The following is a 17,167-nucleotide window of genomic DNA, read 5'->3' as shown; positions in this document are numbered from 1 at the left end:
AGGCTCCCTAACTTTTTCTTCAGATTTAAATATCTCCCAGTTTCTTCCAATGTTCCTCAAATGAGATAATTCCCAATTAACCTTATTTTTCCAATGTCCTTCATAAAGTGTGAGCCAAAACCTCTGCAGTTCTTCATTTATGATTAGGACACTATATTTCCATTAATTCAGTCTACAATTAGATTTAATGTAATTTCCTAGGGGTGCAGCATTGGACAGATCCCCTAAACCCTACACCTATTTCCTTATTTTAAGAATAGGCTTGTTTTAATGAAGTTTTATTGTAAGTTAATGAAGTTTTATATGTAAGTGGTTAGCGCAGTGCCTGGCACACAGTAAGAAATCAATAAATAATAGCTATTAGTTATTATTATCATAGTTGATAATATTAACATCTATGATCCTTGTGATATGACTTCTCCCTCAACTCTGTAAAGATATGTTTTTGTCTGAAAAACATTCATCATTAAAAACCTTCTTCAGAAGAGAAATGTTGGGGATTGAATTCTGTCTCCTACAAAAGGCATGTTCAGGTTCCAATCCTTGTTCCTATTGGTGTGGACCCACTGTAAATAAAATCTCTTAAAGATGTTACTTCAGGTAAGGTGTGGCCCAACTGAATCAGGTTGGGTTTTAATCCAGATTACTGGAGTCCTTTATAAGCAGAATGAAAGTCAGATGGAGAGAGAAGCCACAGGGAGCAGTCAGAAGCTGGAAGTCAATGGAACCCAGAAGAGAAAGGAGGAAACGCCATGTGCATTGCTACGTGACAGAAAAGCCAAGGAACCCCAAAGACTGCCAACCAGCCAGAAGATACTGACCCCGAGAGAAGGCAAGCCCTCTGAAACCATGAGCCAATAAATTCCTGATACTAAGCCAACCCATTGTATGGTATTTGTTCTAGCAGCTAGGAAACCACAAGAAGTGATAATGGGAAGTTTAGTTCAGTTCAATTCAATTCAACCAATATTTATTAAAAAACTACTGTGTGCTGGACTCAATACTGGGTGCTGAGGTTAGAAGATGGATACAGCCTGGCCGCTTGCCCTGTGTAGCTCATGGTCTAACTGGAGAGACAATCACATAAGCAAACAATTATGATAACTTATAATAAGTGCTAAACATGGGTACTTGCAAAAGTGCTATGAAAAACTGGGAGACAGAGGGATTAGCTGGCCAAGGAGAGGGGCAGCTGAGCTGGAAGGCTTCACAGAGATGGTGATATCTGAGCTGCTCGGAAGGAGAAGAAATGGTTTAGCAGGCAGAAGGGGTATAACATAAATCAAGGCAAAAGTCAAAGAATTGCCATGGAAAGACAAGAACAACAGTTTTGCTAGAATGTAGGTGAGGGTGGGGAGTGACCAGAGATAAAGGTAAAAGGCCTTTAATAACTAAGCCAGGCTACGTGTTGTAGAAACTTGCTATTCAAAGTGTGGTCCCAGGACCAGCAGCATCTGGAGATTGTTAAAAATGCAAATTCTTGGGCCCCACCACAGACCTACTGAAGAGAATCTGTATTTAAAAACACCCCAAGTGATTTGTAAGCACATTAAAGTTTGAAGAGCACCTTAAATGCCAGACTAAGTTGTTAAGCCTTGATCTTGTAGCCCTTATGTGTTATAGATCTGGCTTCTAAAAAGTAAATTTAATAGCAGCAAGGAAAAAAAAAAAAAAACAGATTGAAAGGTGGAGAGCAGAAAGCAAGGGACCAGGCAAGAGACCAATGTAAGAGGGGAAACAGTTTTACCCTGATACTTCAAACATTTGTCCTGTGCCTGGAATGTTCAAACATAAATCATATTTTGTACCTAGCAATGTATTTTTTTCTTTTTTTAATATTATTATTTTTTTAAGTAGAGAAGCTGTACGTTTACAGAAAAATCATGCAGAAAATATAGAGTTACCATATAACCCCCCTCCATTATTTACACCTTGCATTAGTGTGGTAACTCTGTTACAACTGATGAAAGAATATTACTATAATTGCACTATTAACTATAGGCCGTAGTTTATATTAGGGTTCACTGTGTTATCCAGTCCTATGGGTTTTTTTTTTTTATTTTATTCTAGTAACATACATACAACCTAAAATTTCCCCTTTTATTCACATTCAAACATATAATTCAATGCTGTTCATTATGCTCACAATTTTGTGCTACCATGATCACTATATATTACCAAAACATTTTCATCACCCCAAGCAGGAATTCTGTACCAACTAAGCATTAGCTCCATGTGATGGTTAAGTTCATGTGTCAACTTGGCCAGGTTATGGTGCCCAGTTGTTTGGTCAAGGAAGCACTGGCCTGATTGTTATTGTAAGAACATTTCATGGACTTAAATCATCAGTAAGTTGATTGCATATATTGTTTATTACATCTACAATCAACTGAGGAGACGGCCTTCAACAACGAGAGACTTCTCATCCAATCAGTTGAAAGCTTTAAAAGGAGAAGCAATGATTTCAGCAGTCAGACAAGAGAATTTCCGTCTCCACTTCAACCAGCCAGCTTCTCCTGAGGAATTCATTGAAAACCTTAATTGGAGTTCCCAGCTTGCAGCCTGCCCTACAGAATTTGGACTTGTGCATCCCCACAGCTGTGTGAGACAATTCTTATAAAAATCTCCTAATATTCTTAGATATCTCCTGTTGGTTCTGTTTCCCTAGAGAACCCTGACTAATACATTCCCCATTCCGTATCCCAACCCTGGTACTTGGTAACCTGTATTTTAGTTTCTGCCCCTATGAATTTGCTTATGCCAATTATTTCATATCAGTGAGCTCATACAATATTTGTCCTTTTGTATCTGGTTTATTTCACTCAACATGATGTCTGTGAGGCTCATGTATGTTGTCACATGTATCAGAACTTCACTCCATTCTACAGCTGAATAATATTCCACTATATGTATATAGCACATTTGTATATCCATTCATCAACTGCTTCCATCTTTTGGCAATCGTGAACAATGTCACTATGAACATTGGTGTGCAAATAATCTAGCAGTGCTATTTTTGTAGAAAAGAAAATAAAGCATTTCTGCACTTCACACCAGTAGGATGGCTACTACTATAAAATAGAAAATAAGTGTTGGCAAGGATGTGGAAAAATTGGAACTCTTGTGCATTGCTTATAGGAATGTAATATGGTGCAAATGTTGTGAGAAAACAAACAAAAAATTAAACATAGGAATAGCATATGATCCAGCAATGCCAAACTTAGTATATACCCCAAAGAAATGAAAGCAGGGACTCAAACTAACTCTTGTACACCAATGTTAACAGTGGCAATATTCACACCAGCCAAAAGGAGGAAACAACCCAAATGCCCATCAACAGATGAATGGATAAACAAAATGTATTTTATACATACAATGAAATATTATTCGGCTGTAAAAAAGATGAAGTTCTGATACATGCAACAATTAGGGAGAATCTTGAAAATATTATACTAAGTGAAATAAGCCATTCACAAAAATCCAAATATTTTATGATTCCACTTATATGAAATATCTAGGATGAGAAAATTCATAGAGACAGAAAGTAGATCAGAAGTTACAAGGGTCTGGGAAAAAGGGAATATGGAGTGATAGCTTAATGGATAGAGAGTTACTGTTTTGGGTGATGAAAAAATTTTGGTAATGGAAGGTGGTGATGCAAAGTGTTAAAGTAATTAATGCCACTGATTGTATACTTAAAAGTGACTAAAATGGTAAATTTTGTTACATATGTTATCACAATTTTTTAAAAAAGAAGTTCTGCAATGCATTTTATTCTCTCCATTCATATTAGAATTCCTTAGTGATGAATTAAAACCTTTTAGAAATACTATCTAAGTATTAGGAATGATTCCAAATATATTAACTATTTTATTTCTTAGTATTAATGCCTATCTTCCTGGAAAATGGAAGAATATTACCTGTAAGAAAATCCCCATCCTGACCAATGTTGCATGCTAGTGTACACCTGTGTTCTTTCTTTACTGTTGGTGTAGAAAGTAATATCTCAGAAGTTCCACAACTCCATGTATTTTACAACAGAAAAGTATCAGAAGAAACCCCACAGCAGTTCAACCTATGGAAACAGTTTTTCGCTCTTCTTACCTGACCCAGAAGAGTAGGAGTATTGGGGGAATTAGAGCTTAGCTATTAAACTAACAAGTTCTAAATATATCCCCCCCCACACACACACACAAACCAACATGCACATACACTCTACCACCAAACACACACACTCACACATACATCTCCTTTCTTCAAGAATTTCTCTATAGAATCAACTGTGAACAAAGCTGACTCCATGGCAAACCCAGGAGGAGTGAGAAGGACTTGCACACTAAATTAAGGTATGCAACAAAAATATAATTCCATTTCATTATTAAGGGAAATATGAATATATGTTTAGAAAACTATTCTGAACTTGATTTGAGCATTTCATTTCATTGTTATATAACAAGTGTGTTAGGAATATCGGCTATTGACAAGGTTCAAGAATGTCACTGAATTCTGCATCATTCTGAGAAGGAAATTTTGGAGCAGTTTGGCACTCCCTCTGAAAAAGAGCTGTGAAAGCTGATGTTATATAGACAAAGATTTCTAATGCCAGTAGAGATGTATTTTAATTTTTTTTCATAGTAGGATTATTACCAGCAGGATCTATTAAGATTACAACTAGACCATGAAAAATAAAACAAAAACAAAAACAAAAAACTGGTACTATTTCTCTCAAAATCAACTAGTGTCCAAGTTAACTACCTAGCAGGTGAGAACTCTGGCACTTACCTGTCATATAACTCACTACTTAAAGTACCCTGTTTCTCTCTGGTTTTAAATATTTTAAAAAGACCACCACAGAGATTAGTTTACAAATATCTTCAATGTTTTTCCAAGTCAGTTCACTTCTGATGAATCAAAGACCTAGCAGTGACCACTGAGGTTTCAACTGTGACCTAACAACAGTACTTTTTCCAATTAACTTTTTCTAAATAGAATAAAACTGTTCAGCATCCTGCTCTGGTCACTCCTTCCCTGCCTGGTGGCCAGAGGAAATGTTAGCCATCCTCTGGTCCTGACAAAGACAGAATAGGAGAAAGGGTGGCAGGCTGTGGATGGACTGCCAATTTCATGCCAGCGTTAAAAAGGGAAATATTAAAGCCACAGCAGTCTTTTTGAGAGCCCATTGATGCCAGGCACCACAAGAAGGAAATCTGTATTGGCAGGTTTTGTTATTTTTTAACTTGACCCTGACAATACCTGCTGGGCTACCTGTGCTTTCTGCCAAAGAAATGTCAGATGAGGGAGGAAGTTTGCACACCTGGTGAATTCAACCTCACAATGCCATTTGGAGGGAGGAAAGAGAAAGAGAGAAAGGCAACTACAGAAAAGAACAGAGCCAAGAAATAGAAACTGGGGAGGAGGAGGAAGAGAAATGAAACAAACAATTTAGAGGAATTCCTTTATGACATTTTCCAAGATCACATTACACCACAGGGACAGTAATAATTAAGTATTATGGCACCTCTGGAGTGTGAGAATACAACGCTCTGGGTTTGAAATTTTGTACCTGGAACTCAAAAGTAAACTCTGCAGCAGTCACTTCGTCTATTTTACATTTTGATGACCTATTTGGCTGAGCTGTTACTCTACAGAGTTTCCAACAGCATGTAATTAAGCATTAAGTGGTCTCTTAATGGACTGTCCTTTCCAAAAAGGTCTGTCTTTAATTTACAATCAGTATGTGTGTAGAAAACACTAAGTAATTGATTTTGCCCATTTCAGTGGCACTATGGCCATTCCTTTAACATCCTTTTTCAGGAGTCCGTTTGATTGAGAGAATTGCAGGGGGGTGGAGGGTGAGGGGGCTAAAAGAGGGATAAGTTTCAAAGATGTTCAAGTCAAAGCCAACCTTGTTAGCAAAAACTGTCATGCAACTAGGATAGGGCACAGCACCACAGAGAGCTTCAGCAGCTACACACCCTGGGACCAATATACATTCTCACTGCAGAGCCCCTCTTGTGCTCTGATCTCCCTCTTCCTGCCCAGGACACACGAAAAGGAACTGGTAGACTTGGGTATGGAGTGTTGCAAACTGCTTCCTTTCATTAGAGTGCTGACAAACATTAGTAAACTTCTTGTGTCATTTACATTTCCATATATTTTTTAACCCACTAATGTTTCCCTTTTGACTAAGAAATCTCTGGCCCCTGTAATCACTACCCAATACGATGTTCTCTCACAAAAATTAATATGAGCTCCATGGAAGCTGAAATCTCATAAGTCCCAGATATACAGTACTGCCTGGCACAGAAAAGACTCTCAAATACTTGCTGAATGAATAAACACATCTTTATAACAGTCCTGGTTTTCCTAAATCCTAATAAAAGTTTAAATGGAAACAGTTTTGAATAGTTTGACACCTGAGAATCCTTTCCTGTAGCCATTCCAAAACCTATTTTAATGTCTCTGGGGCCAGAAAAAGATGATTTTATTATTCATGTAAATGTTAGTAATTCAGTTAGCGTCTGCTGTTTGGAGAAAATACAGCAGACGTGAGAAGCTGCAATGTGCTTGGTTATTCTTTCAATCTCCTGAGGAGGTCAAAGCTGAAGCATCTTCAAGGCAGATACCAGCCAATATTAAATAATTACACTTCCTGATGGAACAAATGCAAATCCATATAAACTTACAGAAATCCCTTTGGAAATAACACTGTTAGTGCCATAACTGTCAAGAGAACTGAAAAATAAGAGCAGTGTTTGATAAGCATACAGTTAGATCAATTATAGATGGAAATTCACACCCAACAGGTCATTTAGTAGAAAGTCCATCCTTCTCCTGATGCTGGACAGTTCCCCGCTGCTTGGTTCCAAGTGTTCTTCCCTCCCTGGCTTTAAATGTTCTAAACTGGAGTTTCTGCTACTTTCCTTGAGGGACTCTTCCATAGTTTATGAGAGGTCACCATTGAGACATTTATTTTCATCTCTTTACTCCAAATTTGCCCCTTAGACGACCCTGAACAAGTCTTCTGCCTGCCTGGTGAGTTAGGCCTCCTCAGACGATTGCAGGTGGTTGTCCGTTCCTTGCTCCATTGCAGACATCACAAAGAAGGTCTTGCCTCCTTTCGTGTGCCCTCGGAGACACGTTTTGACTTTGAAACCTTAAATAAAATTGTTTGCACAGACCTGTGTACTAAAGAACTGCAGAAGCTGATGACTAAAGCTCTGCTCTTTACAACTGTGGTCCATTTTGCCTATTCAGGCTTTCTTGAGATATCAGCCCTTCTAGCCACTTACGCATTTTCCCTGTAATTCCTTAGAGAGCTGAATTGCCATCTTCAGTAAATTTATTTGAATAAATTCATTAGCCTGTTCTCTTCTCTTTCTGCTATCATCCATATTAGCTGATTTGCATAAATTCTTTTTAATTCCCAATTATTCTCTTCTTTTTTAAACCAAGAGCCCAATTTACAAGGTCTTCATTACCTTATTGCTAAACTGTTTTACTTCACTTTTCTTGTTAAATACCAGTGTTTAGGGGGAAACTGTGAAATGTGTTGGCAGCTGTGTTTGAACCATGTTTAAAAGGAAATTAAACCCATGTTTTGACAGGGTTTTTAGAGATGGAGGGGTGGGGGGCATTGCCCACAGACTGAATTAACCTAAACTGTATAGGAATGAAGATGTCAGTATCATTCTCAAATATAGTGAGAGCAGTTTTGGTGTTCAGAGTGTTTGGAACTGGGAAAGAACTGCTTGCAGTGATGGAGAAATATTTTAAATCTTTAAATGGTGGGATATAAAGAGGATAAGATGGGTTTGTTTTGTTACACCTTGTTGTCTTGTCAAATCGTTACTATTCTTATTTCCCACTTTACAAATATATGTGCTGGTCTCAAAATCCTTATCATTTCTTTGATAGTTGAAAAAATATATAAACTCTTTGTGGCAAAGACAAACACAATACAAAATTAATTTAACCATACAGTTATACTACTTCTGCAGTTTGATACATATCATACATCATGTAATCTCTCTTCTTGAATCCATCCTCTCACATCTGTATTCCTGTATTTTTAGTAGAATAGTATGGTCAACATTAGTTTATCAAGGCTTCTGATTCTGACTTAGTTTTGTTGGCCAGATACTAACTACAATGACAATGACAATAATGATGACAACAATAAAAGGGAAATGGATTGGGCACTATCTGCGAGACACTGAGCTAAGTGCTTTAATCTTCATGACAATCCTGGGAAGTAGTTACTATTATTTTTCTTGTTTTGTAGGTGAGGCACAGAGTGGTTAAATAATCTTCATAAGGGTGAACATCTACTCGGTTATAGACGAACTGGGATTTCAACCCAGTCAGTCTGACTCTGGAGCCTGAATGGCTTAACCATTATCTTAAACTACATCCCTGGTGACACTAAGATCCAATTCTCAAATAACCAAAAACATGTACTAATTCACATTTTCTAAGACACCTAGAGGTCACAGCTCCTTATCAAATAATGTTGTATGGGGGTTTCTATAATGTTAGGAGAGCTGGAGATAAAGGCCAAAAAAAAAAAAAGGAAACCCTATTTGAATATGAGGTTGAGATAAAACTAACCAAAGCTCAGGGATATAATCAATATAATCAGGAAAGATAAGATGGATAAGCATACATCACACTCCCATAAGGAAGCTACAGACTTCTTTTGACACCAAATCTACTCAAGTTACCAATAAGATACTCAAGTGTAAAAGTTTTAGATCAAAAATGAAGGCTGACTTCTGATAAGTAGCATGTTTGCCTGTTTAAATAGTTCTTTAAAAGGCTGAGTAAATTACCTAGACCTGCTCATTGGTTTAAGATATATGAAACCATTTCAATCCTATCATCATCACCATCATGATGAATATGTGGCAGTACCAGGCCAAGAGAATAAAGGCCTGGTACCTCTGTCTGTAGAGAGACTACCTCTGATGGAACAGATACTTAAGATAGTTCTGAAATTATATTCCCTTCCAAATACTCTAAGCATGATGGTTTACCTCGTCTGACCAGGCAAATGCTGTGATTCTCTTTATGTTTTTGAACCTGGTATCACCAAAACTCTGTAGCGAAGGCCAGTCTTAGGCAATAACAAGACTTCAATGTTTATTCCATGCCTTATTTCCCTACAATTAGACAACCACTGAATGTTACAAAATGTACCACTTTATCAGACAATCAGTGATTTTTTATCATAAGGAGTGTCCCTTTACCAATTGTATATAATGAACTCATCCTGTGACTATTGGACTTCCTAATTAGTCATTAGTTTGTGTTTATCTAGTATATAATTTTTAGGAAAAGATACCAAACAACAGAGTAGAGTTTGCATATAATACATTAATTAAAAATGTAGGGCAACAAACAAAAGATCTAGGAATGAAGTTATGGAACAATATAGCAGGATGTCTCTATGACACTGCTGATGACTGAAATTCTACATATGTCAACCTGGACTTTGATCCTGACCAAAGGAGTTTATTGCTAAAAATACTTAAAGTAATTTGGTTTTGCCTTTTGCCATCAATAACTCATTTCGAGCACACGGACCTTAAAAAATGTATTATTAAAATAGTTGCAGTATTTTTTTTAACTTTTTATTTTGAAATAACTTCAAACATATGGGAAAGTTGCAAAAAATAATATAAAAACAATACACAGAACTCCAAAAGACCCTCACACATATGAGTGAGATTTTACTACCTTTTAGCATTTGGGGACATATATTTTATCATCCTATCTATCTATCTATCTATCTATCTATCTATCTATCATCTAAATATGTGAGAATAGGTTGCATACATCATGCTTCTCTAATACTTAACACTTCCAGGTACATTTCCTGAGAACAAGGGCACTCACTATATAACCACCTTGAGTATAGCTATCAAGTTCAAGAGATTTAACATTGATATAAAGCATACAATGCAATTTTCAGTTGTCACAATAATGTCCTTTTTCCTTTCTGGGTTGGAAGGCTTTTTTAATTTTAATTTTGATAACATATATGCAACCTAAAATTTCCTCCTTTACCCTCATTCAGATATATAATTCAGTTGTGTTAATTACATTTGCAATGTTTTTCTACCATCACCATCCTCCATTACCAAAACTTTTCCATCATCCCCAAGAGAACTTCTGCACCAATTAAGCTTTAACTCCCCATGCAGTATTTTTTTTTAATCATCATTTTATTGAGATATATTCACATACCACGCAGTCATACAAAACAAATTGTACTTTCGATTGTTTACAGTACCATTACATAGTTGTACATTCATCACCTAAATCAATCCCTGACACCTTCATTAGCACACACACAAAAATAACAAGAATAATAATTAGAGTGAAAAAGAGCAATTGAAGTAAAAAAGAACACTAGGTACCTTTGTCTGTTTGTTTGCTTCCCCTACTTTTCTACACATCCATCCATAAACTAGACAAAGTGGAGTTTGGTCCTTATGGCATTCCCAATCCCACTATCACCCCTCATAAGCTACATTTTTATACAACTATCTTCGAGATTCATGGGTTCTGGGTTGTAGTTTAATAGTTTCAGGTATCCACCACCAGCTACCCCAATTCTTTAGAACCTAAAAAAGGTTGTCTAAAGTGTGCGTAAGAGTGCCCACCAGAGTGATCTCTCGGCTAGTTTTGGAATCTCTCTGCCACTGAAGCTTATTTCATTTCCTTTCACATCCCCCTTTTGGTCAAGAAGATGTTCTCCATCCCACGATGCCGGGTCTACATTCCTCCCCGGGAGTCATATTCCACGTTGCCAGGGAGATTCACTTCCCCCATGCAGTATTTTTGACATCTCTCCATTTTTATCTGTCAATTCTCTCTAGAAAAATCAAGCAGAATCATTAAAACTGCTAGAGATGGGATAGCAAGGACAGATTAATTCCACCAAGCAGTAAAAGCACATTTCTGTGACTTAAGGCAAGAGCTGAGTACCCTGGGATATGAAGCAGAAACTGTTCCCTCTACATATTTGAAAAGCGCAAATAGTAGCGGTCCTTCCACGGGCCATTTGGCCTGGTTTCCCTCTGGGAACCAAAACACAGGACAGCTTTTGTTCACCAGAACATCCCTTTCCTTCATTCACCACTGTTCCCCCACTCTCTCTTTTCCCTTCTAGCCCTGGATTGATGCCAAATGAGTATACAGTGATCTGTGCTGAATTTACAGCTTGCAAAAATAAGGCCATTTGCAAAACAAAACAAATTCTAGATAGGACTTTGCTTTTTATTTTTTAAAGTGCATTTTCCCTCTACTTATCCATTTCCAGAGGCTTTTTCTAGTCATGGTCACAGTGATGTTGTCCAAAGTTTATTGGGCAGGGAACACACACATTTACCTTTTCAACCTTTCTAATTCGTATTGAATTCTAAGCTCCCACATCTTGGCCCTCGAGCATTTTCCTTGATAAAGCCCCCCTACCTTCTAGTCCAACAAAGACCAAAGACTTTGGATATGAAATTTTTAAAGTAACCACTGGAGAAGAGGCTTCAATTGTATTGGCCCAACTGGCAATCTGCGGAAGGCCACACGAATTGCTCAGAGATAACACCCTTGCCTTTCACCTTGTGTCACCATTTGAATCAAGCGGAGATTAACAGTGTCCAAGGGTTGTTATCACCTGGTGATGGCTTGGGAGCTGATATAAAATAAATTGCTAGTATCTTGTGTCTACTTGCCTGAGGTCACTTGGTTCAAGCTATTTTAGGAACCAGATCAAAATCTTAGCTGCTATGGGTACTTTAAATGGAAGCCTCTGCACAAAGATCAAATGCTAAATAAACCCATAGATTATGCTTGCTCTTGCACTAATGGAAAATATCATCTCAAACAAGGTTGGAAGTAAGCTGAGGAGTTGTGAAGTGAGAGAAATGGGCAAGGTCTGTGTGTTCTGAACCACACGTCTCCAAGTATTTAAATTCCTTCCTGAGTCTCTTACCAGTAATTTTAACACTCTGACCTTGAATTCCCCACCTGAAAGGCAAAGCCATACTCTCCTTCCAACTCAGTCAGAAGGTCCCACCTCCCACATCCTTTGTTTCATCCACCTTTGACAATCATCAAGCTTTAAGAGAAATTAAAAGCTTTTCAACAGGAAAATTTGTGGAGCGGGAGGGGAGGGGGAGAAAGAAAGAGAGAGAGAGGTAGGGAGGGAGGGGGAAGAGACAGAAAAAGAGAGAGAGAGATTGAGAGAGAGAGAGAGAGAGAGAGAGAGAGAGAGAGAGAGAGAGGCTCAGAATTCAGACTGGAATTACTGAAACTTAATTAAGGCCAGATGACTGCTTTCTTTTTGCCGTTCTTGTTTGTTTTGTATTGGTTAAAGGGGCTTTTAGGTTTGAATTATTAAAATCATTACTTAAATTTTCACTTCACTTTTCACGTATAGATGCTATTTTAAAAACCACTCTTCCATTGATTTAGAATTTATGTAAAAACAATCTCATGTAAAATAGTTCAGATTATGCTTAACTGAGCAAAATTTAGAAATCAGGGAATTTAGAGATTATTTTGTTTTAAAAATTCAAGGTTTCAAAAATTTGAGGGTAGATTTAACTTTTTATGGGGTTGCCATATTATCCAACTACAAATGTTTCTGTCTCCAAGTTTACCCTTCATTCATAACATATGCACCATAGACCAATGGCTCTTAATTCTGGGTGGTTACAGACCCTTTTGTGAATTTGATGAAAGCAGTGGATCTTCTATCCAAAAAATCACACTGCATACACACAAACACATACAAACAAAATTTTCTATACAATTGAGGGTATTCACCCATCCTCCAAAACATATCTATGGGCACTCATTCCCGAAGGAATGCCTGAACCACAGGTTTAAAATCCCTGAAAAAGAAGATCAGCTCAGGCATTCTATTAAAAATTATATTACATACCCAATAGTTTTATCAAAATATATAAAGGGAAAGAAAAAAAGGAAAGTAACATGACCATTTTAAATGGGCAGAAATTGAGATTATTCATTTAATCCACTCAGTAACTAGTCCTTGAAAAGGGTTGCATGTTTGTACCAAGTTTTCTACTTCTCCCCCATCTCAAAATCAGAGGATCCTATGGCACTGTAACTTTTAAGACCAAACAAAGGCTATGCCTCTGGTAAAAAGTTATTCATAAGCAGACTGAGTTCTTGTTAGCCTTCTAAAGCTTCAAGTGGCCAGCTCAGACTAGAATTAAAAATCGATTTAATCAGGAAGAAGAGCTGTTGAAAGATGCATTTCAATTACACTTGCATCAATTTAATACTAAAACTATTAACGTGATTCTTCTTTCGAAAATCACCGAATTTCATTTTTAAGGATTTCAATTTGAAAAATACATACAATTACCCAAAACATCCGCTCCCCCCACCAAAAAAAAAATCCTTTGCATTTCCATAGCAATAAGGATGGCTGGAAACCTCGAACCAAACATTACACAAAAGTTATCAAACGTGCTTCGATTAGTGGACAAAAAGGACTGGGGGAAATCTTCATGCACCTTTAATGTTCAAAACCAGTAACTCAAAATTCATTTTAGACCACTTCATTAACCAGCCTTCTAAAGTATAAAGTATCAAGCCTTTCCATACCCCAGCTGTTGAAACTTCGAGTTGCAACCGGAAGTCATCGCGTCTGGGCCCTCAGTGCCGGGTTAGGCGCACTTCCACCAAGGCCCCCTGGACAGCGCCGACTGCGTCCTGGCACACTCGGTTCCGGCCTGGTACACTCGGTTCCGGGACTTGGGCGCACCCCGTGTCGGAAAAGGGGTTACGCCAGACCACAAGCCCTAAGGTCAAGCCCGTCTCAGTTCTCGCGTCTTTTCACCCCAAGGAGCTGGGGGTAGGAAGTTTGGACTTCCGAGCCAACCCAGCGTCGGGCCGGGACGTGTGGAGCGGGACGCGGTAAGAGCGCCCACTTTGGCCTTGGCCGAGGTGAATGTTGCCAACCGGCTTCGTTTCTGTCACACTCACCATTCACCGATCCTCATAAATGCCACAGAAGCGGTTGGAGAAGGAGGAGCGTGCGGGCCAAGGACTCCCTGAGCCTCTCTGCTTTCGAGCGTGGCGGTACGGTGTGCTGGAGACAAAGCCTTAGTCTCTGCCAGGCCGCGGCGACCCAGTCTGCCGCTCCGCAGGGTCCCTGGAGGTCCGGCCACGTGCGGTCGGGAGCGACGCGCAGGGCATGAGGGCGCCATGAGTTAGAGGCCTGCTTCCCCGGCTAGTGCCCGTCGGGGGCGCGGGTTGTGGGTCGTGACCCTGATTCTCCGCCTCTACCCCGGCTTGGAGGCCCCTGACCCACGCAGCTAGCCGGAAATCTTCCTCTCAGCCACTCCTGACTTCTCCCTGGACTCTCCAAATGACATTTGCTCGGGACACCACGCACGGGAAAGGGAAGCCCCCTGGGGCGATGCTGGTGTGTTTTTCGCAGCTCCGCAAGGCCCAGCTTTCGGGGTCTTCCGTGTAGTTTGAGGCATTCGTTGGGTGGAAGCTGGGGTGGAGAAGGGGATCATGATACAGTTGCCATCTTTTCTGGAGAAACCCGGAACCCCCTTCCTCCCTGGCCCCGCGGCAGCGTCAGAGGTCGCTTAGCGCCGACGACTGTGCGCGGCCGGGCCCAAAGGCTTCCCTGCCACAGGCAGGAGAGCCCCGCGAATGCCCTGGACTTGGCGGGCCACTTCGGGGCGAGCCGAGCAGCCCCTTTAGGGATCGGGCTCCGAGGCCAGAGGCCGGGAGACGAGGGAGGCCAGCCGGAGCGTCCCCGAACTCAGGGTAACTGCGGCATCTCCGGCGAGGGGCTCGATCTGTTCGGGCCACTTCCCTTTGGGCTTCGGCTCAGGCAAGCGAAGGGCAATGACCGGCGACCCTCCCTCTCCCCTTTAGTCTGGAGGTGAGTTTATGGCTGCATGCAGGTTTTTCCCTCCCCTTGTTGGAACATAGTGCGGTTGTTAAATACTGTTAAATGAGGAACACACGAGTCTCTGCTGCTAGAAAGAACGCCGCTTCTTAAGAGCGTCGCAGCTAAAAAGTGGCTTGGCTGTAAGCTTATAATCAGGTAGCTATGGTCAGACACCCACTCCACACCTCGTTGCCCAGGGTCCATGTCCAGTAAACGGCTACCAACGCTTTCAGAACCATTTGAATGTTAGGGAGATTTGTTAATGGTCCATGAGCCTAAAATGTCACTATTGGTTCGAGGAACAAATTTTAACAACTCCAAGCTGCCATAGGTGATTTTCTGTTTTCAGTTAGACTCTGGAGGTCCCAGTTGGGAGGTTAGGGGCAGGCCCAAGGAAAAGCCTGCACCTCAACCTGGGAGCTATCTCTAAAGGGAGATTTCAGGTCTTTACCTCAAGGACCTGGGGGAGGGGGGAGGAGGGGAGCAGACCTTGAGGACACAATATCGCTGTTCATCTAACTCCCAAAGGTGGGATTTGCTGGTTCTTTCATGGACAGTGGGGGGTGGGGGGCGGGGGGAGGCAATTATCAATTCTAGACTGCTAGAAACTGGCATCTTATTTTTAAAGAGGCCCTCAGCTGGAAATGTTTCCTAGGGATGGCAAATGGACTAAGAGAAATCCTTAATACAAATGGTCCCCTTCCCACCCCCACAGAAGGCAAGTTTAAGGCAGGGCACTAGAGGGTGGCAGAGGATTCTCTCTGATTCTTGGGCATCTTTTTTTTTCCCTTATGCTGCAACAGAAGTCAATGCAAACTTCAGCTACTTAGCATTATGTTTGCTTGGGATTCTTTTTGTTTTGTTTTGTTTTTCCTAACACCATTTCCACTAAGAATTGAAGGTAATGGATGAAGGAGATTAAGGAATAAAAGTGAGTCATAGACCTCATGCTGTTCGACTTTCCCTCTAGGAGAAAAACAAAAATTCGAAGCCGACCCTCCCCCCTCCTGATAGCCTGGCCGCCTTGGCACCATCAGTTATCCTTGACCTAGTGAGTTGGACTGGTAGGGCTCCTTTATTTGAATTTGCTTATTGTTGTTTGCAGTCGACAGCATGTTGGTTTTTAAATATAAAATACACTGCGTTGCAAGAAAGGAAGTCTGGCTGCTGCTTTTTATAACTAGGAGCGCCTCCCTTGGCGGCGGGGACTGCTGCGTAGTGGAGGGCCTTTGAGACTCGTGCCTGCTTCCTCCTCTAGAGCCATGTCTGCCTGAAGAAGCTTACCCCAGCTCCCGGATTCAGTTCGTTTCGTTCGAACTGCTTCCACTTAGAAGAACTGCCCTTTAAAAACAGTTCCTAGATTTCATTTTAACCAGCCCCCCCCCCCCCCAAAAAAAACGACAACAATCACAAACCGCCGCAGTTATTATTTAAAGTCTCCTGTTATTAACAGGCAGTTTGGAAGAAATGCTCCAGGCAGTACTGTACAACGTACAACCTGTCTCAATATATCGGAGCAATACGGGTTCACAGTGTAGTGTTAATTCTGTCCGAGGCAAATCCTATAATCTGTGCAGTTTCAGAGCCCAATACCGAAAACTATCGGGGTGGGCTTTGTATGGGGTTTTGCTCCCAGCACCCCCAGGAGAAACTCCCAGGGGTTCCTCGTCTTTTGTATGGTGCTAACCCAAGGAACTGAGACGACTAGGGAGATACGGTTTTATGAGGGCAGGCTGCGGTGGCTGGGCGCCGGCGGTTGAGAAGAGAAGAGGTGTTTGAGGCGCTGGTCGCAGATTTGGCCGTGTTGATAAGTGATGGGGTTTGGGACTCTTTAGTGGCATGAAAGGGAGAGGGATGTCTATCCTTCATAAAAGTTTCGAAGAACGCAGAATGCAGCAGACCGAGCTCAGGGCCGATCCCTACGCGTCATCTTCCTATTCTTGTTTTACACCACGTCAGCTTCCATTTGCGTGGGATGCGCCTGTCTCCTCAACTCCTTTGTGTTTCTCTTTTGCATGATTAAAACACGTCTCTGTATGCAACAAACCGCCGCCTAACACTGGCACGCCTGGTTTTGGGTTACAGCTTTGTCCAGGTAACGACAGCGAGGTTCCCACCGAATGTGGGATGCGGGTTCTAACATGTGGTTGAGGCTGGCGGCCAGCGCGCCCGTTTCTGGTTAAGTGGTGGAAGGCACACGATCACGGCCCCTGCCCCGCA

The sequence above is a fragment of the Choloepus didactylus genome, chromosome 4 (genome assembly GCF_015220235.1).
Source record: "Choloepus didactylus isolate mChoDid1 chromosome 4, mChoDid1.pri, whole genome shotgun sequence".
In the NCBI taxonomy this organism is placed as follows: Eukaryota; Metazoa; Chordata; class Mammalia; order Pilosa; family Megalonychidae; genus Choloepus; species Choloepus didactylus.
The sequence above is the reverse complement of the archived record's forward strand: the minus strand, read 5'-3'. Positions refer to the sequence as shown.